Here is a 25,656-nt window from a genome sequence, read left to right on the forward strand (position 1 = left end):
TGGCCTTGTCTCCCTGACTCGTGGTAACATTTGATGTAGCAATGACAACCAGTGACCCAGTCCATATATGCCATTGGTTGACATTCTGGTAAGCGGTCAACGTTCATTGTTAACCTACCAGAAAAACAAATGTTATGGCATCAAGCATTAGTTGAGTCCCAGGATGACTGTCTGCTAGCAAAGGATGTTTTGTGGAATATGCTGTGTGAAAATGGAAGCTCTAAAAAAATCCTTTGAAGATATCTCTGTTTTAAAAAAAAGCATAAACAAAGAATAGCATATGAATGTTGAGGCGTAGCCCATAACAAGAAGAAAGTGTGACTGATACTACACTTTACTAATGGTGTCAGATTGCACATCAATGTAGATATCTGTGCCAGACTGACAGTGGTATGTGCCATGTTCAATCACAGCCTTACTACCCTGTAAAATGTTCAGCTCCACTGGAACTGAGATCAAAACCTCCTTGCTCATGAAACTGACAGTCAGTTTTGTGCGTGGCAGTACCTTCATCGGCAAACTTAACTCTGCTTTTTTGCTTGTGGTGAATGTCTCAACCTCATCTTTCTTCACTGAGAAGGTGTTGGGACGCCTCTGACGAAATATTGGCCACTCCTTGCAAGGTAAATGAGGCACCCACCTTGATTGAAGACACCTTGCTGAATTCAAAGCTATGGGAGACATATTTCTCAAACTCTTTGCAAGAAGTAGCGGTGAAATGCTGCTCGCTGTCTGTGTTGTTGATGTAAAAATACTGATCTGCCTGGATGTTCTTTTCACTATCTGTCTTTTTCTTGTCCCACAGAAGTGTGGCGGTGATGGAGGGTTTCCCAGGGCACAGAGGATACACGTGAGATACTAGATCGTTGAAACCAACATCATGATAGTTTGCCAGATTTTCACCAGCCCTGGCTACAATACACCTTCCCCCTCTATTTCGATGCTCGTATAGAAGCCATGCTCCGCTGTGGACTCTGTGGGAGGATATCTCATCATTCATGTTTCCAAACATTAAATTGGTCTCTTGAGTCAGAACTGTTTGACTACCAGAGAAATTGGGATTCTCATAGAGTGTGATCTTTGGATTGGTCAGGTCTTCAGTGATCAGCCTCAGAGAAGATGCTTTGTCGCACATTTCAATGGAAGGATGTTCTCCCTCCTCTAGGGCACTGAACGATCCTTGATAGTTGGGACGATCGTACATTAGCCATGGCTGCCCCACCACCTTCACAGACGAGATGCAGTCTCCGAAGTTCTCCTGTGCCAGATTCACAACATCTGCTGTAAAGGTCCTTTGGAGCCCCTGGAACTTGTGAAGTTCATAGACAGTGATGGTGTTCATGGTGATCAGCTATGAAGTTTCAAAATTGTCTTCTGTGATGACCCTGTGTTACAAAACGACAGCTGGTCAGTGGAGAAAAATCATGCATGATTGTGTGAAAATTCACAATACTGGCTCCTCTCTTTTAAAAGGAAAGAAGGTATATTTTGATGGCAATGTCAATGACAAGTTTATTGTATGATTACTTAAAATCATTACAAGTTACATAAAATGAAAATATCACGGTGTGAGAGAATACAGAAATAAAAACCTTATATGAGAACATGTTTTACAGCATGATATGATTAAAACAAAACTTTAAAACATTGCATTAAAACTTACAACACTGATCACAACAGCTTCCCCTTTTTCCTTAAAATCATTTAAGGATGATATTGCAAGCTAATGACGTACATGTAGTGGGTCATGATGGTGCAGATGGTAGTAATTCCGAAATGCCACTGGCCCCGGGATGTTAATGTGTATAGGGTACTGATAAAAAGTGTACAGCTAAATAATAGAGCTAAGGTGGAAATACCAGGCCTAAAGGTGAAGTGCAGAATACATAATGAAGAATCATATGCAGAAACTGAAAAAGGTCTGTGTTTTTTAAGGCACAGATGGCTCAGGTTCTTACTGGGCAAAATGACACAACCCATAAAGCTAAATTTCAAAGTACACTGCCTGAAGGAATGTTTTACTTTTATTTTTTTTATGTGCAGAAAACATAATAAAAGGTTATATATGGAAACGACCCAGGGTCTACACTTTTTGAGGCCTCAAAAATAAGGTGCTGATCTGCCTAGGAGAGTATGACTCAAGGTCAGTCATACTGGGCATGATGACACAACCTAAAAGTTCATTTTGTAAAATGTAAATGGCAAAATGAGGGGTCATATACAGAGGCTACACCTGCCTAGGGGAGTACAGCTCAAGAACATACTGGACATTGTGTCACAACCCACAGAGCCAAAGTGCAAAGCGCAGTACCTGAAAAGTTAAGTTTTATAAAATGACAATTACATGGAGACAGGTTCTATACTCAAGGGACCTAAGGTCCACAATGTTTTGGCAGAGGCAGTGCAATTGATCAAGATGTGTTGTGACAACCAGCCTTTTAGTTAAGGTGCTAAATTGCCTAGGAGAGTGTGGCTTGTAAAGTACAGCCAGCCTCATAATTATTCTTGTGGGGGGGGTTCCAGATCAGGCCAGTCATGATGGCTGATAGGGGACCACAGTGGACTAAGTACCAGTTGTATGTACCAAATTGAGGTCTATATCGTTCAGACACAAAATTGCACAGTTTGTGAAGTTCCAGCGACAGGGTTAGTCAAAGTTTGTTACTTCAATGCAAACCCCATTTCATGTTGCCCACAGTGGGAGATGAACCTCAAGTTGTGAAGACTGTAGACTACTCATGTTCTTTATCAAGTTGTGGGCTTGCATTACAAATTTCCCAAAACTTGGCCTTGTCCGCCACTGATTCCAGGGTGTTCAAAAGAGGGTCAGCCTCTTTGGCCGACAGAATCTTTTGCTGTAAGAATATAGGCCTCAGTAGAAGTCAGCTGGGATGTTGCAATGTTGGACAGCAGAGAATTATGAGTGCCAACAATTCTCGTCTGAAGTTACATTGTCTACAACTGTTGATATTATCGAGGGATTTCCATGTAGGGTTTAATTCTCTGAATAGAAGCGGGTCTAATCTGGCCAATAGAGTAAGTTTTACAATGTGCTTTTCTACTGCCTGATGGTAATGGGGCTTGGTTGAGTTGTGCAGTTGTGACGCCATTATTGTCTCATGAGAAGCCCAGGCAAGGAGTGTGTCCATGTCCATTTCTCATGTTTTTTTTTATTGTGGTTCTAATGCAAGTTTAATTAATCACATTGTTGTCCCAGTTCTCCACTTCAAGTTGTAGACATTCTTTAGCTATTGCCAGATTGTTGGACCAGTGGTTGTTTGCAGATGTAAAAATAGTTTTTATTAGGGCCTTCATGGTCTTGCTGGGGGCGGCTGTTGCCTGAAAATATTATTTAGCAACAATCAGCACCTTAAGACCGTCACGGGTGAGTAGTTGCATATTATAATATTGATTGCCTATCTTTCCAGGTTGTGATGCACCAGACCAAATTCCAACCTGAACAACGTATTCCTTGTGTGAGATGGGAAGTGGAGTAACTTCTTATAGGCTGTAAACTGGATCTTATCTTGGGCAGATCCCATCATTCTGGGAAATGCTTGCTGGGCATAGTTGAGGGAGGGGAGAGGTTTAGCATGAACCACCCTCTAAATGGCAGTAATTGTGGGGCTGTCAAGTAATGCTCCCTGATAGTTATAATGTTGAAAGCAGTCCAACCTCAGTGGTCCCAACCGCCAAGTTAGGTTATCTCCCCAAAATAACTTCTTTAGTTTTGCTCCCATTAGTCACAAGCTCATTCCTGAGATTTTATGTGTTATGGGCATTGAGGGCTTTTTACAGACCAGATTTTGTGTGGTTGAAAAGCACTAGATCGTCCGCATACTGCATGAGTGGAATCCTCCAGTCTTCAACTTTAGGGGTGACTAGGTTGGCTCATGCTAAGGCCTGCCCAGATCCGCGGTGTATAGATTAAATAGCATAGGCGCCAGCAGACAGCCCTGTTTCAGACCTCAGTCAGTATCCATCTTAGAGGTGGCCATCTCCCACGTGAGTTTAAGTAGAACCCGGGTCCTCGCATATAAGGACATGATTGCTCGTAGTAATTTGGGGCAAACGTTCCAATCCGCTAGCTTCTGTCATAAGATGTTCCGGGCAACTCGGTCGAATGCTGTTGAGTAGTTGATGAAACAAGCAAACAAGGGCAGTGAATTGTGGGTTGCGGCTTGATGAGCTAGGCATGAGAGGACAACTATATTGTCCACTGTTAACACTCCTTCGTTGATAGAAGGGTAGTAGGCCTTCGGCATAGGCCCATTGCATTGACACCCGAAGCAGTACTGTTAGAAATGGGGGTCTCTAGTTGGCAATGGCTTGCACCTTTGTCCAAGTAGGGACCCTTCCTTCTAGTCAGGATAAGGGAGTTATACTCCTAAAATAACCCCTGCTGAGGAACTTCAATTTTCGATCGCGATCGAATCGACCCGCCATTTTGTGGCCCGCCGCCATTTTATGTTGCCATCACTCAGGCAGCACGGCGAACAAAGTCTATTCTGCTTTTTCTGTAGCCCGGTGTCGAAATACGCCCTCAGCCTCTATTTGCAAAGCTGGTGTTAGAACTAGCCGAGTACACTAATCCCTGTCTGGCTTTTCTAATCCGCGTCTCAACTATCTGTTGGCTCACACTATTCTTTCCTGACCTTATCTTATCGACTGGCCTTCACTGTCTCCTGCTAGTATTCTCTCATTTCACGACTGTCCTCCAATACACACAAACGTATCTCACCACCTGCAAGTTAGTTATGAATCTGTAATGTATTAGCCTGAGGGTGGGGTGACAAACACAGTTGGAGGAGAGGTCTTTTCGAGTCATCCGATATTTCTGTTTTCAAACCTTTTCTATTGGTTCCGCTTTGTTTTCCAACTTTCCTTATTGGCTCTTTTCTATATGCTCTGGGAGTGTATTTCGTTAATAATTGTATTTTGTATAGTATTTAACCTGATGCACCACAGAGTGAAGTGGCAGTCTCCTGAGAACCTACTTTGTGTACTTCTAGGATAACTGTAATAGCTGCAGCTAAATAAATCCAATCTTCTAACGCCGACAGAGTGTCCCGTGTCTCTGTGTAGCGAAGCAGGTGAACTCCGGAGACATATGGCGTACCTTGCGTCGCCAGGCCCAAAAGGTTCTGGTTCTTCAACTGGTGCCCAACGTGGGCCGTCTTCAGTGGTACCGGTTCTGCTCGAAGGTCGTGAGGAACCCTGCAAGAAAATTCCGGAGGGTTCGCGAGCCACACTAAACGACCCCTGTATGTCGAAAGTGGTCCGAAGGTCTTTTGCAGTGCGGTTACTCCTTCCTGACGGCTACTGACAACCGCTGCCCTGACTGCCGCCCTGCTTTGGCCCATTTCTTTGATGATGTATGGTAAGGCGAGACGATAGAAGGGCCTCTGTTGGTGGAAGAAGACGTCCTTAGTTAAGTATTTTCGTGGGTCGCGCCCACAATTTGGTTCTTTGTTTGGTTTTCTTAGGCTTCTTAGATTTATGTTTTGCAAAAGATAAAGCAGAGGGTAAGTGCATTTGTGCTGCGTAAACTGAGTTTTACTCCCTTGAAGTTTGTGAACAGTCCGGAGACATCTCGAGATGCCTGGTCTGACTAAGTTTGGAAGAATTTGTTGTCTTGGTTGTAATAGGGACTCCCGACTTGAGGACTCTTGTCCGATTCCTTCGGTTGGAACTCCCACATATGAGCTCTATTCAAAACATGGTATCGGCCCCATTGCCTTTAACGAGACATGGACTCGATACGCGAAAAAAGATGGTGTTCTCAAATGGCCAGAAAACGGTAGCTTCGATCCTGATGTGCTAGATAATTTAGAAGCAGTTTTGTTCAAAAGAAAAGCCCGGCCGGCAATGTTTGACTCTTTCCGCCTTTGGCGTAAGGAAGCCAAACAGAAAGAAATTAAACAAGCAAAACGAGATTGGAAAGCACAGGGTATGACAATTATACAGGCTGCCCAACAGTTTAAAAATGATGAAGTTGATAATGCGACTGAAATTTCAGAAAGACAACATCGTATGGCGATAGATAAATGCTATCCGGTGTTGCCTGTTTCTCCTTCTGATAATAAGAAAGATATAGAAGAAGATCCCCTAATGTCTCATTTATTAAGGTTGCCTCCGCCTTATGCGCAAAATGCCAATGTACCTCAGCTGTTACAGCCTGCTCAGCTGCCAGTGGTACCTCCACCGGTTCCGGCTCCTCAGCATTTGCCTCCTCCAGTATTACCGCCCTTGCCGGTTTTACCATTAGTCTCAACTTCTTTACCTTCATCTCCTAATCTCAGATCTCCTTTGCCTTCTGCTCCTCCTGCGATTACCAGTTCTTCTCCTGTCAGTTCCCCTAATACTTTGTCTCCAGTTCTAATGTCTAATTCACCGTCTGTGCATAAGCGTCTCACAGACTCTGTCACTAGTATTCTATCTCCTTTCTTTGGAGCCTTTAATGTGTCTCCGGCTTTTGCTCGAAGACAATCTCGTAGTCAGTTCCCAGATTTTGAGGAACGAGAGAAGCTAGACTCTCTTGCACGAAGATGGATCAAGAAGGGTCCACAATATAGTGTGCTTGATATTATGCCTACCTTTTCGCAATGGAATGCGCCTACGCAAAGATATGTTTTCAATGTGATGTGCGACATTCTCATTAAAGAATGGGAAGATGTGAGTTCGAGTCTGATCTCACAAGATCTGTTAAATGTTCAGGCGGATTTTGAAAAAGGACTTATTGTAGGTTCTAAAGTTGAAGAAGCTGTAAGGACACTTATCTCTTAGAGATCCTTATTGTTTTCTCAGATTTTTCTTGATTCCGATCCGTCGGTTAAACTGACGTCGAAAAATTACCCTATGAGAGAGGTTCCTCTAGTTTGGAAGGAGGCAGTTGCGGCTGTAGGTGGTAATGCACCTATTCCTGCTCATTTCCAACGTATATGGGTACATGTCCCTTGGAAGAGATCTGAAGTTTTGGCTCTTAAACAAACTCTACCTGATCCTCGTAAGAACCCTGCAGGCTATTATAAAGAATTATCGCAGACAATTGATGCTTGCATTATGAACCTAGCAGACATCGATATGTTAATGGGTAATGTAGTCCCACAGACAATATGGGCTAAGATTCGTAGAGAGGATCACGCACAGGAACTAGGAGCTACTTGGGATGTTATAACTAATACAGATAGAGACCAAGTGGGTGGCGCAAAGCCTAACGCTCTGATCTTGGAACTTCCTGGTAGAATCATCACGTTAATGAAAACTATGATGCCTGCACTGAGAGTTAATTGGGATAAACTAGCAGCATGCAAACAAAAGAAAGATGAAAGTGTCTCTGGCTTCTTTACTCGTTTCGAGGAGACATTTATCGACCACAGTGGTCAGGACATGGCTACCGAGGGTGGACAGCGATTATTCGTGGACAAATTTGTATTCAATTTGCTTCCCGAGCTGTCGCACAAATTAAAGGATTCAGAAAGTTCATGGGCTGTTTCTTCTTCTGCCCAGATATTGGCTACTGCACAATATTATGAGAATAGGGACAAAGAAGAAAGAGAAAAGCAAGAGAAAAAGACGAAAGAATTAAAAACGAAGCTTCTCTTGCAACAAGCCTATCTGCCACGTTATGCTCAGCCTCAAATTCAGCAGCCTCCACAGTTTCAGAGGTTGTATCAAAAACCTGAGCCATACAATCTGCGACCTTTGTTATGGCCTAATCAATGTGCCTATTGTAGAGAGGAAGGTCATTTTAAGAATAGTTGTCCGGTTTTATTGCAGCGCAATGGAGCGTTATCTGCTCCACGAGGTCGTGCTGGCCTCCAGTCAGCAAACAGAGGTAGAGGTCGAGGTGTGTTGACTCAAGAGCAGCGTACCCTTCCTTCTCCCAATTCTGTGAACTATTTTGATCAGCAAAATGTGAGATCTACACAGTATTACAATGAAGACCATTATGTTGAAGGCGAGAGTGAGAGTCTTCATGCTAACTAGGACAGCCATGGACAAAGTAAGGGAGTTGTGCCAATCCCAGTAGATCAAAATGGTCCTTATGTTAACGTCACTACAATGGGTGTTTCAGAGCCATTTCTTCTGGATACTGGAGCAATGAGAAGTTCTATCATTCATTCAAAACTCCCTGGGGCACCTTTGTCTGGCTTAACAAATGTTTCCGTAGGATTCTCTGGCGCCCCTGTTCGCAATCCAGTTTCTTGCCCTTTGCCTATTTCAGTTGGTCCCTATGATTTGGAAGCTCCACTTCTGTTAACGAATGGTTGCGGTGAGAATCTGTTGGGTCTAGACCTATTGAAAAGAATGCATGCTACAATATATTGTTCTCCTTCAGGCGTACATCTTACTCTAGGACAGAAGTTGATCTCCCCAATGTATTTGTCAAAAGATCAGTTTCCTCCTGAATTACTTTCTCTTCCAGCAGCACTTTGGGCCACGGGTCCGAACGATGTGGGCTGTCTTGAGATTCCGCCTTATGTTGTCACTCTCAAGCCCTATGTTGAATTACCACGTATCCCACAGTATGGAATTTCTGCTGAAGGTGAGAGAGCGCTTTTGGAAATTATTCATTACTTAATTCGGAAGGATGTGGTTGAAGAAACTAGAGGTAACACATGTAATAGTCCTATTCTTCCTGTTCTTAAACGTACTGTTCCTTCTCAGCCTCCTGTGTACCGTTTCGTAATTGATTTGCGAGAAGTAAACAAAATTGTGATTCCACAATTTCCTGTTGTTCCAGACATCACTGCTTTGTTGACAATGATACCTTCCACAGCGACTTGGTTTTCTGTTATCGATCTAAAGAATGCCTTCTTTAGTATTCCCATTGCAGAAGAGAGTAGGGACATTTTTGGCTTCTCTCTTGGAGGCCGAAGCTTCCGGTTTAAGCGCGCACCCCAAGGCTACTGTGAAAGTCCCTCCATTTACAGCCAAGCTTTAAAATGTCATCTTGACACTTTTCACTTGCCGTGTGGTACTGCTCTTATTCAATACATGGACGACTTGTTAGTCGCCGCCGATTCAAAAGATATCTGCAAAGATATCACTGTTGCTTTGTTGCGCCACTTGTTTAAACTGAATCACAAGGTTTCACCTTCCAAACTACAATATGTTTGTCGAGAGGTTACCTACTTGGGTCATCTCCTCTCAAAGGAGGGACGACGTTTGACACCAGAACGAATACAGGCGATTGTGCGAATGTCTGTGCCATCCACACAAAGGGAAGTATGTGCCTAACTGGGTATCACTTCCTATTGTAGACAGTGGATCCCTAACTTTTCCCTGATCGCCAAACCTTTGACTTTAAAAGATACGCCTCAGCCCCTTCCTTGGACTGATGAGTGCCAAAAGAGTTTCACTGACTTACGTACCGCTCTCTGTTCTGCTCCTGTACTAGGCACCCCAGATTACACTAAGCCTTTTACGCTTTATGTTCACGAGAGAGAAGGTTGTGCATTGTCAGTTTTGACACAGCAATTTGGAGACAAACAGCGGCATGTGCCTATTTTTCGGCTACATTGGATCCCGTAGCTATAGCATTGCCCAGTTGTCTCAAAGCGACAGCAGCAGCAGCAGTTTCTATCCGACAGTCTGCTGAAATGGTGTTGGATAACACTCTCATTGTTATGGTGCCACATGCAGTGGATACTTTGCTAAACAGAACAAAAACACAGCATCTTACGAGTGCATGTTTAACTGGTTACGAGCTGACGCTTTTGGCTAGTCACATACACATCAAACGATGTAATACCCTGAATCCAGCTACTTTGTTGCCCCTTCCAAATGAGGAGAGTGTTGAGGATCAGCATGATTGTTTCTTCCGTACTGAGGAAGAGACAAAAGGAAGAATTGACCTAAGAGACACACCGCTAGAGAGTCCGGATGGGACTCTATGGGTAGATGGTTCTTGTTTTAAGATGCCTAATGGAGATACGGTTTCAGCCTATGCTGTAACTACCTTACATACGATTGTGGAAACTGCACGCATTAGACACAATTCAGCGCAAACAGCAGAATTGATAGCACTAACGAGAGCTTGCGTATTATCAAAAGGAAAGAGAGTGAACGTGTACACTGACAGCCAATACGCTTTTGGCGTAGCGTTCAGTTTTGGGCGTCTCTGGAAAGAGAGGGGTTTCTTCACTTCACATGGTACCAAAATACAGCATGGTCAGTTAGTGACTGATCTCCTTGAGTCACTTGCTTTACCCACCCAAATAGCGATAGTGAAGTGTAGTGCACATAAGAAGATTACGGATGATGTTGGTCGAGGAAATGCATTTGCAGACGAAATAGCGAAGAAAACAGCGAGAGATTCAAAGAGTCGAATGTTTGTGGCAGGCCCTGCGAATTGGGTCAGAGAGAGAGGAATGTGTGAGAATACAGTGGAAAGCGTGAAAACGATTCAGAAAGAGGCTTCAGAAAGGGAGTTGAGCAAGTGGAAAGAAAGTACGGGAATGTTAGATGAGATGGGTTGTTGGGTGGAACTATCTGAACATCAACGTTGGCTGTTACCAGATGCCTATGTTCTCCCAGTGGTTACTATGGCTCATGGTCCAGTCCACTTAAGTGCAAAAGGCATTTGTAAACTTCTGGCACCAGTGTGGCAGAATGAAAATATCCCAAAATGTGCAGACAATGTACTAAAGCACTGCATTGTTTGTCTAATGTACAACCCAGGAAAGGGAACCCCAACTCCAGCAGGTCACTTTGCTCCTCCGACATATCCATTTGAGGTGTTGCAAATCGATTACATTCATATGGAGCGATGCAACAACCTCAAATATGATCTGGTGGTAATATGCGCCTTTTCGAGGTGGATAGAAGCATACCCTCTGAAAGATAATACAGCCCTATCCACAGCTAAAATCCTACTAAAAGAGTTCTTCTCCAGGTTTGGTTTGCCGCGCATTGTCTGGAGTGACAATGGGAGCGAATTTGTTGGCCAAGTCATGCAGAAAGTTTGTGCAGGTCTTGGAATCAAGCAAAAGTTCTATGCGGCAAATCATCCACAATCAGCGGGTTTAGTAGAGTGTTACAATGGAACTTTGAAGTTGAAGTTAGCAAAGATTCAAGCAAGTACAGGACTCAATTGGCCTGATGCTTTGCCGTTAGCCCTGCTATCCACCAGAACTGCAGTACACTCTCGTTTGGGACTTAGCCCTTACGAAGTGGTATTTGGCCGTCCGGCCAAGGTATGGGGAATACCTCGCCCTAAGAAATTCTCAGACTTGCCATATGCAATGTTGATTGATTATCTGCATGACCTTACGACTAAATTGCGTGTTCTTCATCAACAGGTTCAGAGTGCTCTGCCGGAGGCCTCCACAGACCCAGGTCATTCCATCCGACCAGGTGACTGGGTGTCTGTGAAGAATTTTCAGAGGTCCAGCAATCTACAAGCCAGGTGGCGGGAGCATCGAATGGTGTTGTTGACTACAAGGACAGCAAGTAAAGTCGAAGGAAAGAAAAATTGGATTCACGGTGTGCATTGCAAGAAAGTGCCTTTGCCTTTGCCTTTTGATCAGTGGGTTCGTAGAGGGGTTGGTGACTGTGAAAGCAAAAAGACTCCACGATTCCTGCCTTTTAGTGATGCACACCTGAATGGGACACTGTCTGAGAAAGAGGACGACGACATTTTACAGGAAGCAATTCCATCGCATCGTCGCTTGGATACGACTGAACCACAAACATTGTTCCAAAATCAGAGTCTTCCGGGGAAGGAACATTACAACTTGAGATCCAGGCTAAAGAACATTTAAGACTTTCTTCTCCCTTGTGTAGTATTCTATCCCGGTTGCAGGGTCACGGTAGGAGTCTAGGTCACGACCTGAATAGTGACAATAGGTCTGCAGGATCTTCAGTGTCATAGGACGGTAGAGCATCGTGACTTCAGTGATTGAGGAAAATTGCCGTGAGCATCCATTAGTAAGATGGAAACTACACTAAGTAATAAAGAAAGAAGAGATGAAATGAAGAAAACATCCTGTAAAATAATGTACAGTCGTTTTAGTATAACTATATGTGTTCTTATATCATTATGTATGGTTTTGGCGATTATTGGGTGGATAATTTATGCTTTGCAGCCAAGAAATACCTCCCCTTCTTCCTCTTTGCCTTCCTCTACTATCTCTCCACACCTCTTTTATACTCTCCCTTCACATGAACTCGTCAGAAGAACTGAGTATCATAACAATTCTTTTATCCAGCTATTACATCAGCACCAATTAGTGATTAATACAACTGATTGTTGGGTGTGTGGTCTTATGCCACATACCACAGAGAAAGGAATGCCATATCTCGTCCTTCCTTTCTCTTATGAAGGTTCTGCTTGGGCTTACCTCATCATCTTCTCCAACGCTTATCAAAGCAAATTGAGACGATCCGTTAGTTCACAAACTAATTATCCGGATTTTAGTCACAGTTCCTTGATTAAGGGTATGGTAGTTATGGCTAAAATCATGGAAAATAGTAAAATTTCCATCGACGAAAGAAAAGCATACACCAATTGGAACGTCACCCAATACATGTCGAGTCTCAATAGTAAGGTTGAAAAAGGAAAGTCCTCACTGATCTGGACTATACCACATCAGGGTAACTTCTGCTTGCAGATAAACGATCGCTCTTCTGACACTACACAAAAGAGTAACTGCTCCTACACGTACATTTATTCCTCTCAAAATTCGCCTCCTCTAGTGCCGTCTCAAGGCACCTATTTCATCTGCTATGATAGAGCTTATTCTTGGTTACCAACGGGTTTCTCTGGTACTTGTTATATAGCTTTTCTTCTTCCCCCTACTTACACTGCTCCCGCAAATCATCACCAAACCCGATATGGCAGAGGTATTATTGATTCAAAGGACACAGCAGGACAGGAAGGAGGAGATTTCCTTAAAGGTTTTCTTCCCTTCTGGGGTCCCATGGCTAACAGCAGAAATATAAGGCAATTGGTCTGTGTCGTAGAGACTACAATAGACATCACTGTAGGAGCCTTAAGTAACATCACGGCAAAACTACAGGCGGATCGTCTTATGACCTTGCAAAATCGAGTTGCCTTAGACTTTGTTCTTGCCGATCGTGGTGGAGTATGCAAATTGATCGGGTCAAGTTGCTGTATTTTTATTCCTAATGATGCTCCGACAGTATACCAAGCTATCTCCAAGTTGCACATAATCTCTGAGTCTATTCATCAGGACGAAGGAGATTGGTCTTTAACGGAATGGTTTTGGGGACTACTGTCCAAATGGGGTTGGAAAGCATTGACGTTCCTTGGAATAATCCTGACTATTATATTTTCCTGTTGCCTTTGTATGCACTGTGGTCCCGCTATCTGTAATTTTTGTGCTACTATGTGCATCCCAAAACCCAAGCCACAAGTAACGGAAAACATAAGAATGATGTTACAGCAACAGCTCGATGACCTCATGGCTATTGACGTGGACTCAGATTAACATGAGTCTATCTGAGGAACTTCGATTTTCGATCACGATCGAATCGACCCGCCATTTTGTGGCCCGCCGCCATTTTATGTTGCCATCACTCAGGCAGCACGGCGAACAAAGTCTATTCTGCTTTTTCTGTAGCCCGGTGTCGAAATACGCCCTCAGCCTCTATTTGCAAAGCTGGTGTTAGAACTAGCCGAGTACACTAATCCCTGTCTGGCTTTTCTAATCCGCGTCTCAACTATCTGTTGGCTCACACTATTCTTTCCTGACCTTATCTTATCGACTGGCCTTCACTGTCTCCTGCTAGTATTATCTCGTTTCACGACTGTCCTCCAATACATACAAACGTATCTCACCACCTGCAAGTTAGTTATGAATCTGTAATGTATTAACTAGTCCCACGTTATGAAGGTATAGTTATCTTTAATGTGTATATACAGAAGGGAAAGGAGGATGAATATAAGGTGGAACTGGAAAATTTAAAAGAGGATATGATGACTGTATGTGATAACTACCAGAAGGATGTATTCTTGGTGTTGGGCGACTTTAACCACAAATTAGACCCCCGTAGAATAGATCCATGGAGTAAGTAGTTGTTGATCTCCTATAATATAGAGGTTGCCTTATTTCCTAGTGGGGATAATTTGGCCCAAGATATGGCATTAGGACAGTTGTTGGGCTCTATGGACTTGGTATGTGTGAATGGGAGAATGGAGGCTGATCGGCCGGCAAGGCACACATTTACGATAGGCCAGCAACCCTGCCCTATAGATTCTGTGTTTACACATGCCTGGAACTTTGAATGAATTAAGTACTTCGAGGTGGTAAAGAGTGGAGCGTGGTGATCACTATCCTCTAAAGACCAAATTATATGCAACAAGGTGAAAACAGAGAGAGATACCTCTTCAGGTACATGTGGATTACCCATAGCGGCTTGCAACCTGCATATCGGAGGAGCACATTGGAAAATTAAGTGCTGTACAGCAGACCCTTTCATTAGAAAACATTCCAGTCAAAAATGGCATTGGTATGAAAATACAATAAGACAACTGGAGGAATGCCTAAGGGTGAAAATTAAATGTAGTAAACCCAGGGTAGTTAGTAAAAATAGATCCCATAATAAAGAACGACCATGGTTTGATGAGGAATGTCATAAAGCAAAAGCATATATTAGACAAAGGGAAAGAAGACTTAGGGTAATGTATAATGCTGAAATGTCCCTTACTCTACAGAAATTAAGGATAAAATATGAAACGATTATTAGGAACAAAAAAAGAACCTATAAAGATAGTTGTTGGGTAAGTATGCTAGCCGTAATTGAGTCCAAAGATGTGAAAGGTTTTTTGAAATTGGTCCAAGAAAGTTCCGGCAAAATATTAGGGTCTCTGCACTGTGTTGTTCCCGAAGATGACTGGATGGGTTACTTGGGGGAAATTTATGGGAAGTGGCCACTGCTAAAGAAAGTAATAACAATATCTTCGCCAGGAGTGAGGGAGGAGCACTTTACCTCCAGGCATATTAGAAAAATAATATCTAGCCTAAACCTTACCCGGGCCGCAGGCCCAGATAATCTGACTGCAGTGATTATAAAATCTAGGCCTGAGTGGTGGGCAGAGTTTTTTGCAAAAATGTTTCAGGGGATCCTTAACACAGGCATCTTGCCAGGACACTGGAAAGGAGCAATCATAAGACCAATCCACAAAAAAGGAGATTTAAAAGCCCCGAAGAATTACAGATTAATAAATCTCCTAGACATAGGAGACAAAGGTTTTGCAAAAGTAATTTTGGGAAGGCGTTAGGACTGGGCAGAAGTAAATCGGAATGTGCCCCACGGAACGGGGGGGGGGGGGCTCAAAGAGGGACATTCAGCGGTTGACCACTGTTTCGCGCTCTGGTCCATTGCGCGGAAGTCAATCTAGCATAGGGAAGTTTGTTCTGCTGCTTCGTGGACATCCGCACAGCATTTGACCTAGTGGACCGGGAACTGCTGTGGGAGACTTTGACTGGATATAACATCTCTAGGGATCTGTTAGGGCTGATTCAAGCACTTCACACCGATAATAGGGCCCAGATAATTTTTGATGCAGAGGGGAGCTTATCTCAGAAAATTCAGATTGGCAATGGACTGAGGCAGGGGTGCGTATTGGCCCCCTTGCTTTTTTCCTTGTTTATTGCAGACTTACATTCAATCCTAGGTATTGTAACTGGGAAAAGTCTGAATCAAGACGGGAAACATATCTCATGTCTTTTATATGCGGACGACCTTGTAATTATTGATCAAACAGAGATTGGTCTGCAAAGAAAGCTAAACAGGTTCAATGAATACTGTTGATAAGACAAAGATCTTATGTTTTGGTCGGAGGAAAATAGGGTTTACATGGGCAAACATCCTGAACAGCGACTCCGGAACAACGAGTTCCGGAGTCACGAAAGCCGAGCAACGACTTGCCCGAACAACGACTCAGCCTTAACCACGCATGTACGTGGTTAAGGCTGAGTGATTTGAAGCAAAACCCCGACACTAAACATTATCTCCTGCATTAATGTAATTGTATTTAAAAACATTTCTAGAGTACGACATTAGTGTTTTTTATTGAATGCATTTTGAAATTAAATTGAAGGTCACGACATTGATGCAAAGTGCAGCAACGCAAAGACGGTTGTGTTGGTAGCATCAGTAGTAATATTAGTAATAATAATAATTGTTTTTGTGCCCAACCAGACAGGTGTGATAGCAACAGACACACGTTTACCTCTACACCGTGTTCCAACTGGTAATTGCTGTTAATGCTGAAATTTCCATTGTTTTAATTAACATGTTACTTTTTTTTCATAAGACTTGTCCACATGATACTAATATTTTAGTGTACTATATGGAGAGAAGGGGAAGGGGGGGATGCGGCGTAAGATCCAGTCTCGGCGACGGTTCAACATCCTGTGATTCTGGGCAAATCACTTAATCTCCCTGTGCCTACTAAGAATGAATGTGTCCTCGTGTGATGTAAATGGTGTTCGTGTAAAAGCGCTCCAATACTTTCGGGTCGAGTTAGCGCTATATAACGAAAAACTGCAAAAAAACAGGGGTATCCCTAAACCTCTATTACATTATTGTTTACGCATCTCTAGGGTGCTGTTTGTCAGCGTCAGACACTGGGTGACGCTCGATCTAGGCACAGAACCCAGAGGTGACTTTTGAAAACCTTAAGATATATTCCAATAAGGGTTCATTATTCTTTAAATCGCCAGAATGGTAATGCCTCACACGCATAAAAGCATTCACTCCCTGCTTTGACTAGCTGTTTTTTTTGTGCAAGTGGATCTGTGCACTAATTATGCGAACCTGTTTATATTTCTTCATTTGTGCTTCTTTTTCCTTGATTCCAGCAACTTAGATGGAGAGTGCATGGACATTGCATGACTTCAGATTCTGGTGGGGAGGGCGGGGTGAGAGGTTGAAAGTTATAAGGTTTAGACTGACATAGTGGGGGGTTCGCGTGAAAGGTTGTGAAAAGCACTAGACGCTGCCGTTATTTAAAAATTGAAAAGGTAGCACTGTTTAAGGGCCATACATGGAGGTTGGAAAAGGTAGCAGAATATAGGTACCTGGGAATGTGGTTCGAGAAAAGTCTGCAATGTCCTACCCACCTCGATGCACTAAAGCTGAGGTCATCAGCATCGGTTAGTGGATTAAAAAAATTCAACGGTGCTTATGGCAAAATGTCTGACAGACCGGTCCTAATAACGTACTCAGCAATGGTACCACCACAATTTGTGCACGGTGCTGAATTGCTATATTTGAGTGCCAAAAACGGATGGGACATTGAGGAGGGAAAAATACTGAAAAACGTATATTCATTGCCCAAGTCTTCAATGGTCCAGGCGGTGAGACTAGAATTGGGAATCACTTCATGGGGTATAACAGCTTGTATGGCCCTACTACGATTCTGGCAGCATCTGGGAATGGGAGAAGATTATAAAATCTCGCAATGGTGCAGAAACGAGATTGTTAAGAGCGAGCTAACGTGGCCAAAAGGGATTAGAGCTACCATCACTAAAGCGTGTTGCACGATGGAGGTTACGCTGTGCCCCCAGACTTTCCTAACTGAGGTTGACAAGAGGGGACTTAGGTCGCTGGGAAAATAGTTTTCTCGAGCGCAGGACCAAGATTACCTCTTGAGGAAAAGTTCTGTACGTTTTATGGCTTCTGCATGGCAAAATTATAAATATTTCACTTATATTGTTAGGTTACCTAGCAGTCGGTTAAGAAGAGAATTGCTAAGGTTAAGAATTGGGGTTAACCCTTGCTATGTGAATAATGGGGTAAAAGGTCAATGATTGACAGAAAGGGAAAATGCACCTGCACTTTGGGAACAACATGTGACATTTTATATATATTATTGGATTGTCAGGAGGTTTTAGATATATGAATAGAGATTTTACGTCCAATTTTTAAAAAGTATGCTATTAAAAACAGGGTTCAAGCAGTAAACCTTTTAACAGAAATGAGTACTTTAGACATAGCTTGTGCCATGGGGAAGTTCATCCAAAAAGTTAAAGAATTTCTCAAACGTGATTAGATCTGAAATGTTTGTTTTATTGTTTTATGTGGCCTATGTTATATGAAATGTTGAAAGGAAATCCAAGTGTATTATATGAATTTTTATGATGTTTTAATTAAGAACCGTCATTTTAGTAGTTGTATTAATGTAGTTTTTAAAAACGTTTGAGGACCATTGGTCTAAATAAACTTGTATTGAATTGAAAATTGATTGACATAAATGACTCTGTGTTATATTTAAGCCAAACAGAGCCTGATTACGAGTATAGCTGATATTTATCGCTCCTGATAAATAACAATACCGCCAGTATTTTATTTATTGGGTCTGATGAATAACACCTATTATGAATTTATGGTGAATTACATGGTGAATTTGGTGTTTAATGCACCAACATCTGCATGATACCGTAATTACAGTATATTTTCCCGTGTTAGATTTCGGCAGGTTTGGCCTGCGGAAATTTAACAAGCATTGAGGTAATTAATGTATCTAATAAATATCGGATGTGCTAAATACCTTCATACTCATGATTCTGACTCATGCGTAAACAGGGTTTAATGCATGGGACGGAACATTGTGGGCATCTCGTTGTCACACCCTGAGGGTGGAATTTGTGCTATAATTGAGAAAAATATTGTACCTATATCACTGCTATGTCTATAGGGATCCACAAATGGAAAGAGACTATACTGTAAGGGTTTAAAGACTTGCACAACTGGATATGGTCTTGAGAGGTGGTTGAAAAGTATAACATTTGCGGTCCAGCTTTTGAGCCAGCTGCTGCATCAGTTGTGTGGGTAAGTTCCTTTTCGTTTACCACCTTTAAATGTATTCCTTGTTAGTTTTTGCTGTGTACTGTATTTAATATGACCCCTTATTTTTAGACTTTCCAAGCAAAATGGGCATTGCCAGTGGTAAGAACCTCCTGGTGTGTCACCCTTTTTCAACCAGTGTGTCGTGGTCTTCCCTTGCACTGTTTGGCACTTGTTATAATCATTAAAACACATCTATCAGGCTCTTGTTTGATTGGTTTGTGCAGGCAAATTCATAAGAGGCTTTAGGCCACTTGTCCTTGTGTTAGGTTGATACCTACCTTTAATGTTGACTGCAAGGCTAGACTCTATGTAAATGTATCTTTCTGTTCTGATTCCTAGGTTTTGTTCTCCGGAGTCATTGGCCCTCATTTTTCTTCAGTTAATAATTTGTTTAAGTGTTCTAGGTGCCTCTGACTTCTACTATATTTTGGTTTTGATGATGATTCCCCATTTCTTGTGATATTGAAGAGCTGTTGACTATAGGGTCAAATGCCCTGGCATGAACTAATGCCTCCTGAATATGGTCCTTATCCAACAGCACTGCTCTTTGTGTCATCCTTGCCCTTCTTTCCGAACACACATTTATTTCTCTTTGTCACTCCAATGTGTAATCACTGGAGCACTGAGCACCTATGCCTTATTAAATCTTGTTGAAATTTTTAATGCCATGAATCCCATGATAGATATCTTGATAAATCATTAAATTCTTCTGGAATATTTCTGGCAGAGTGTTATCTTCTTTCTTTTGTTTCATTCAACTGCATGATGGCAATTATGTCATCTAAAACATTGTATTTGTTTTTATAAATTATACTGTGTGTGACGTTATGTTTTGTCAAGATATTTTCGTAGTTCAATGTTTTAGTAGTTAATATTTTGATCTACAACTGTACAAAGATAGAGGAACTTCCTTTGATGCCATCAGAGTCAAAGGTCATGTGTGTCAATTTCCTTCGATATCATGCGGGTTGAGGTCAAAGTAACTTAAATCATTTTTGCTACCCCTGACTCTTAGGTAAACATCCAATATATCAGTGCTGTGATGGTGCCGATAAAGGTTTCCAATTCAAAATAATGATCACACAACTGCACTCTTGAACTGTTGAACATTTTGATTTATTCACTCTCAACCAGAAACAGACATAATCATACAGGAAATGAAAACATTGATCATGGACTAGATTCCCATACTGGAGAAAAACACCAAACCAAAAGTAATCCTAAATTCACAAACATGCACAAAAATTAACATTGTCTATTTCAATTCCTGGGGAGTTATTTGTTTAGATTAAAATAAGTACACAAATATTCTACTTATACCAGCCAAATGTCATATAATGAGAAAACAATTGCATACAATCTAAAGTCCAGTAATCCAGTACAGCTGTGCTTAAATGTTTCTCCATTCTGGGATGTAGCTACCAATGGTGCAGCAGGTGCAATGAAACCTGGGGCTTGGATCCAGGAGGGGACACTGCACCAGAAATATTAATGGTTCTTATTTCTACAAAGGGGTCCCGTTTTTTTATGTTTGCATTAGGGCCCTACAGTGACCTTGCTATGCCACTGACTCATTGGATGAATATTGACACATGCTAATGTACCTAAGTTGCACCTGCCAGAAACTCATAAAGTGATTCCAGGCAGGCATTAGCCTATTAGCATCCTGCGTTGCCTTATATTCTGCTCAAGGGTGGGTACTGGGCATTCCAAGGCATGGGTAATAATGTTTGTGGGCATTCACAAGTTCTTCTTCTTCCTCGTTCTTGCCTGGAAAGAGTTGTAGATCAGCCATGTAAGAAGAGGAATTATCATCTGCTAAATTGCTGGGATTGTAAGGCAAGTACGTTTTCCAAAAAATACAAATGTGTGTTTCCACAGGGGCTTTTATTCCCTTTGCGTGGAGTTCTCTGCTATTGGTAACGCTGCAGAGGAATGAGATATTTTTGTGAATGACATATGACCTTCTTAAGAAGGGAAAACCTACACCTGGAACATGTATTTTCCTGGAAAAGTTTGGGCATTCTAGAAAGTTGTAAATCTACACTTGAATGTAGGTGTAAATATTTGAGTACAGCTTTAGACCCTTATTTGTGAATTGGGCTCCAATTCTGCAAGTGTGCTCTTCTGATAATGAAAACCATGGAGATGATCCTACTCGTCCAGACTTATGCTCTTGCTGCCAGTATTTGGCTTATAAAAACACATTGAGCAGACACCCAGTAACCTATCATATTGTACACCAACTAAGGCCCTTGGGAGAGAAGTATGACTCCAAAAAAGCAGTAACACACAGTTACTGTATGAATTTGGCTCATGTCCTGTGGACAGAAGAATAACACTCGTGCAGCTCTGACAAGTAGGTTCTAGGGCGTGAATTAGTTTGATTTGCACATGTTTTCAGAGATCTTTCTAGCAGTTTTTGGGGCATATCAGCAACAACCGGCGATAATTATCGCTCAGCGCTCTTAGCGTGAGGATAATTATCGCCGGGTAACGTGGATTTTTATCGCTGAGATAGCGTGCTATTAGCAACGCTTATCTCCTCAGTGATAAAAATCCTAGCGCTAACTGCCTAACGTGAGATTATCGCTGGAAATCCAGCGATAATCTCATGTAGTGTGGCGTTAGCTTGCTGATAGGGACTCACAAACTTAGCCATGATATCCACCTTCCATAGGATATCATGGCTAAGTCAGTCCTGAAGCAGGCGTAAGGAAAGTAGCGATAACAGGGTTTATCGCTACTTTTCCTGACGCTATGCTTCATAGCGTGGGGCTTGATGACAGGAGAAATGTCGCTTAGCGACATTTCTCCTGTCATGTTAGGTCAGGAACGTCCACTTTGCATCTCATTTGAGATGCAAAGCTGGGCGTTAGGAATCCCCACGCTAAAGCAAGGTTTCACGCGTTAGCGTGGCCTTGCTAATTAGCCGATAAAATTATCGCCGCTTTTCGGCCGAAAACGGCCACAAAAGCTGGATAATTTTTCGCCAGCTTGTAATTATGCCCCATAATTAGGGGATATATATATAGTGTGGAATTCTCTTATGTGTTGTACAAAGCAGACATTGTTGTTGCAATGACACAAAATGGCCAGAGTATGGTCTTAGCAGCAGGGCACAAGTCGGGGATACAAGCAGGTACATGGCGTCCACCCACTATTTTCACAGTGTGGACTCCGTCCCCCCTGTCAAGAAGTTGGGCCCCACAGAAATATGCTGAACTTGTTCTGGTGTAATTTTAAGACAGGGACACGTTCAGCAGTGCCAAAATGTTGTCTGTTTTACATTCCCTGCAGCAAAGTGCAGGCAGCGAGGGAGCTTTTTTTTCACCTCCAGCTGGACCAAAGTTAAGGAGCCATCAGGCCTCCTTTTGTTTGTATATCCTGACTGGAGGGGTCCTGGAACCTCAGACTTAAATGTAAAGGCCACGGAGGGGAAACAAAGGCACCCAACTTGTTATCTCTTCACAGGTACTTAAGAAAGACATGCTTTTGCCTTTGTTCCGTCCCTGTATATAAGAGATGAATGCACTGTAAGAATGTCAGATGTGTTGGCCTGTCCCAGTATTTACACAAATAATCTCAATAGCACTATTTTATTTAGTTCTTAACGCTATGCAACCCAGTGCAAGGTGTCAGAACTCTTTACGTAACATTCTCATTATACATTGACAACAAATCATGTACATGTGTGAATCAATGTACAAGATGAGTTACATGAGACAGGTTTACAAGGTGTTGGAGTCACATGTCCTTCATAGCTCGCTGTGCTATATTACAAGGATTCAAATGTATGAACTGCAGGTGACAAAGGATCTCTTTGTTCAAAGCAGTAACCGACTTACCTTTCTACATAAGATAAGAATCCGGCATCTGCATGTTACATAAAGTGCTTTGCAGGAGACCCATTAACCTTCTATACTAGTTAGATTCATTTCTGGGACCCGACAAAACACAGATCTCTCCAACAAACGTGTTAACCTCCAGAGTTATTTCCCCATTATCGTTATTACTGCTCCCTGAGCTTTACTAGGCACCTCTGCAGCAGGTGCCTCAACTCAATAAAATATTTAAGATGCAAACTTTGCAGACAATTAAGCAGAACAGATCAACTGCCATGTGCCTCCTTGTTGCCAATTTCTTTGTGGCAGGGTTTAAAAAAATACATTTATTAGTTGAGGCCCAGATTTTGCGTTGGGATTGCGCCACTTTTTTGGCACAACCCCAACACCAAATCGCATATGTTAAATCTCATAATGCACTTAAATGTAGTCATGATATACCTGATATACATATGTGTGAGTTCTTAATATTTGATGTCGTTTCCTGTGATGTCACTTCCAGTGAGGTCACTTCCAGTGAGGTCACTTCTTGTGATGTCATGTGCAATGTCACGTGTCGTGACATTATGCGCTGTGATGGCACTCATCATGCTTTCTCTTGCATACTGCCTAGCCTGGTAAGTCCCCCCACTTCTTTTTTTAGGACTTGTGACCTGCTTATCAGAATATCTGCTGAGAGCAGACAGGCACTGATGCAGCAGTAAACATCAATGGCAAGGTATGGCACAGTAACGGCTGAAGCTTTGCCACAGTGAATCATTGCCACCAAGCACCCGAAGAGAGAGTCAGCTTGAAGTGCAGCACACATGCACACTGGCCAATCACAGCACAGCACTGCCCAAAGTTATCAAGCTCCCAGGCATACACATGTGTCTCAGTGAGATCCATTGAGCGATTAGCACATGGCTTGTCTCCCTGACTCGAGGTAACATTTGATATAGCAATGACAACCAGTGACCCAGTCCATATATGCCATTGGTTAACAATCTGGTAAGTGGTCAACGTTCATTGTTAACCTACCAGAAAAACAAATGTTATGACATCGAGCATAAGTTGAGTCCCAGGATGACTGTCTGCTATCAAAGGATGTTTTGTGGAATATGCTGTGTGAAAATGGAAGCTCTACAAAAATCCTTTGAAGATATCTCTGTTTTAAGAAAAAGCATAAACAAAGAATAGCATATCAATGTTGAGGCGTAGCCCATAACAAGAAGAAAGTGTGACTGATACTACACTTTACTAACGGTGTCAGATTGCACATCAATGTAGATATCTGTGCCAGACTGACAGTGGTATGTGCCATGTTCAATCACAGCCTTACTACCCTGTAAAATGTTCAGCTCCACTGGAACTGAGATCAAAACCTCCTTGCTCATGAAACTGACAGTCAGTTTTGTGCGTGGTGGTACCTTCATCGGCAAACTTAACTCTGCTTTTTTGCTTGTGGTGAATGTCTCAACCTCATCTTTCTTCACTGAGAAGGTGTTGGACGCCTCTGACGAAATATTGGCCACTCCTTGCAAGGTAAATGAGGCACCCACCTTGATTGAAGACACCTTGCTGAATTCAAAGCTATGGGAGACATATTTCTCAAACTCTTTGCAAGAAGTAGCGGTGAAATGCTGCTCGCTGTCTGTGTTGTTGTTGTAAAAATACTGATCTGCCTGGATGTTCTTTTCACTCTCTGTCGTTTTCTTGTCCCACAGAAGTGTGGCGGTGATGGAGGGTTTCCCAGGGCACAGAGGATACACATGGGATACTAGATCGTTGAAACCAACATCACGATAGTTTGCCAGATTTTCACCAGCCCTGGCTACAATACACCTTCCCCCTCTATTTCGATGCTCGTATAGAAGCCATACTCCTCTCTGGACTCTGTGGGAGGATATCTCATCATTCATGTTTCCAAACATTAAATTGGTCTCTTGAGTCAGAACTGTTTGACTACCAGAGAAATTGGGATTCTCATAGAGTGTGATCTTTGGATTGGTCAGGTCTTCAGTGATCAGCCTCAGAGAAGATGCTTTGTCACACATTTCAATGGAAGGATGTTCTCCCTCCTCTAGGGCAGTGAACGATCCTTGATAGTTGGGATGATCGTACATTAGCCATGGCTGCCCCACCACCTTCACAGACGAGATGCAGTTTCCGAAGTTCTCCTGTGCCAGATTCAGAACATCTGCTGTAAAGGTCCTTTGGAGCCCCTGGAACTTGTGAAGTTCATAGACAGTGATGGTGTTCATGGTGATCAGCTATGAAGTTTCAAAATTGTCTTCTGTGATGACCCTGTGTTGCAAAACGACAGCTGGTCAGTGGAGAAAAATCATGCATGATTGTGTGAAAATTCACAATACTGGCTCCTCTCTTTTAAAAGGAAAGAAGGTATATTTTGATGCCAATGTCAAGTTTATTGTATGATCACTTAAAATCATTACAAGTTACATAAAACGAAAATATCACGGTGTGAGAGAACACAGAAATAAAAACCTTATATGAGAACATGTTTTACAGCATGATATGATTAAAACAAAACTTTAAAACAGTGCATTAAAACTTACAACACTGATCACAACAGCTTCCCCTTTTTCCTTAAAATCATTAAAGGATGATAGTGCAAGCTAATGATGTACATGTAGTGGGTCATGATTGTGCAGATGGTAGTAATTCCGAAATGCCACTGGACCCAGGATGTTAATGTGTAAAGGGTACTGATAAAAAGTGTACAGCTAAATAATAGAGCTAAGGTGGGAAATACCAAGCCTAATGGTGAAGTGCAGAATACATAATTAAGAATCATATGCAGAAACTGCAAAAGGTCTGTGTTTTTTAAGGCACAGATGGCTCAGGTTCTTACTGGGCATAATGACACAACCCATAAAGCTAAATTTCAAAGTACACTGCCTGAAGAAATGTTTTACTTTTATTTTTTTTATGTGCAGAAAACATAATAAAAGGTTATATATGGAATCGACCCAGGGTCTACACT

General features: G+C 42.3%; 2 pseudogenes; both read right to left on the reverse strand.

Moving 5' to 3' along the window:
• On the reverse strand, positions 1-24,815 carry LOC146812839 (epidermal differentiation-specific protein pseudogene; annotated as a pseudogene).
• LOC146812840 (epidermal differentiation-specific protein pseudogene) overlaps positions 23,900-25,656 on the reverse strand; it is a 24,704-nt pseudogene continuing 22,947 nt past the window's right edge.

The sequence above is a fragment of the Triturus cristatus genome, chromosome 7 (genome assembly GCF_964204655.1).
Source record: "Triturus cristatus chromosome 7, aTriCri1.1, whole genome shotgun sequence".
Taxonomy (NCBI): domain Eukaryota; kingdom Metazoa; phylum Chordata; class Amphibia; order Caudata; family Salamandridae; genus Triturus; species Triturus cristatus.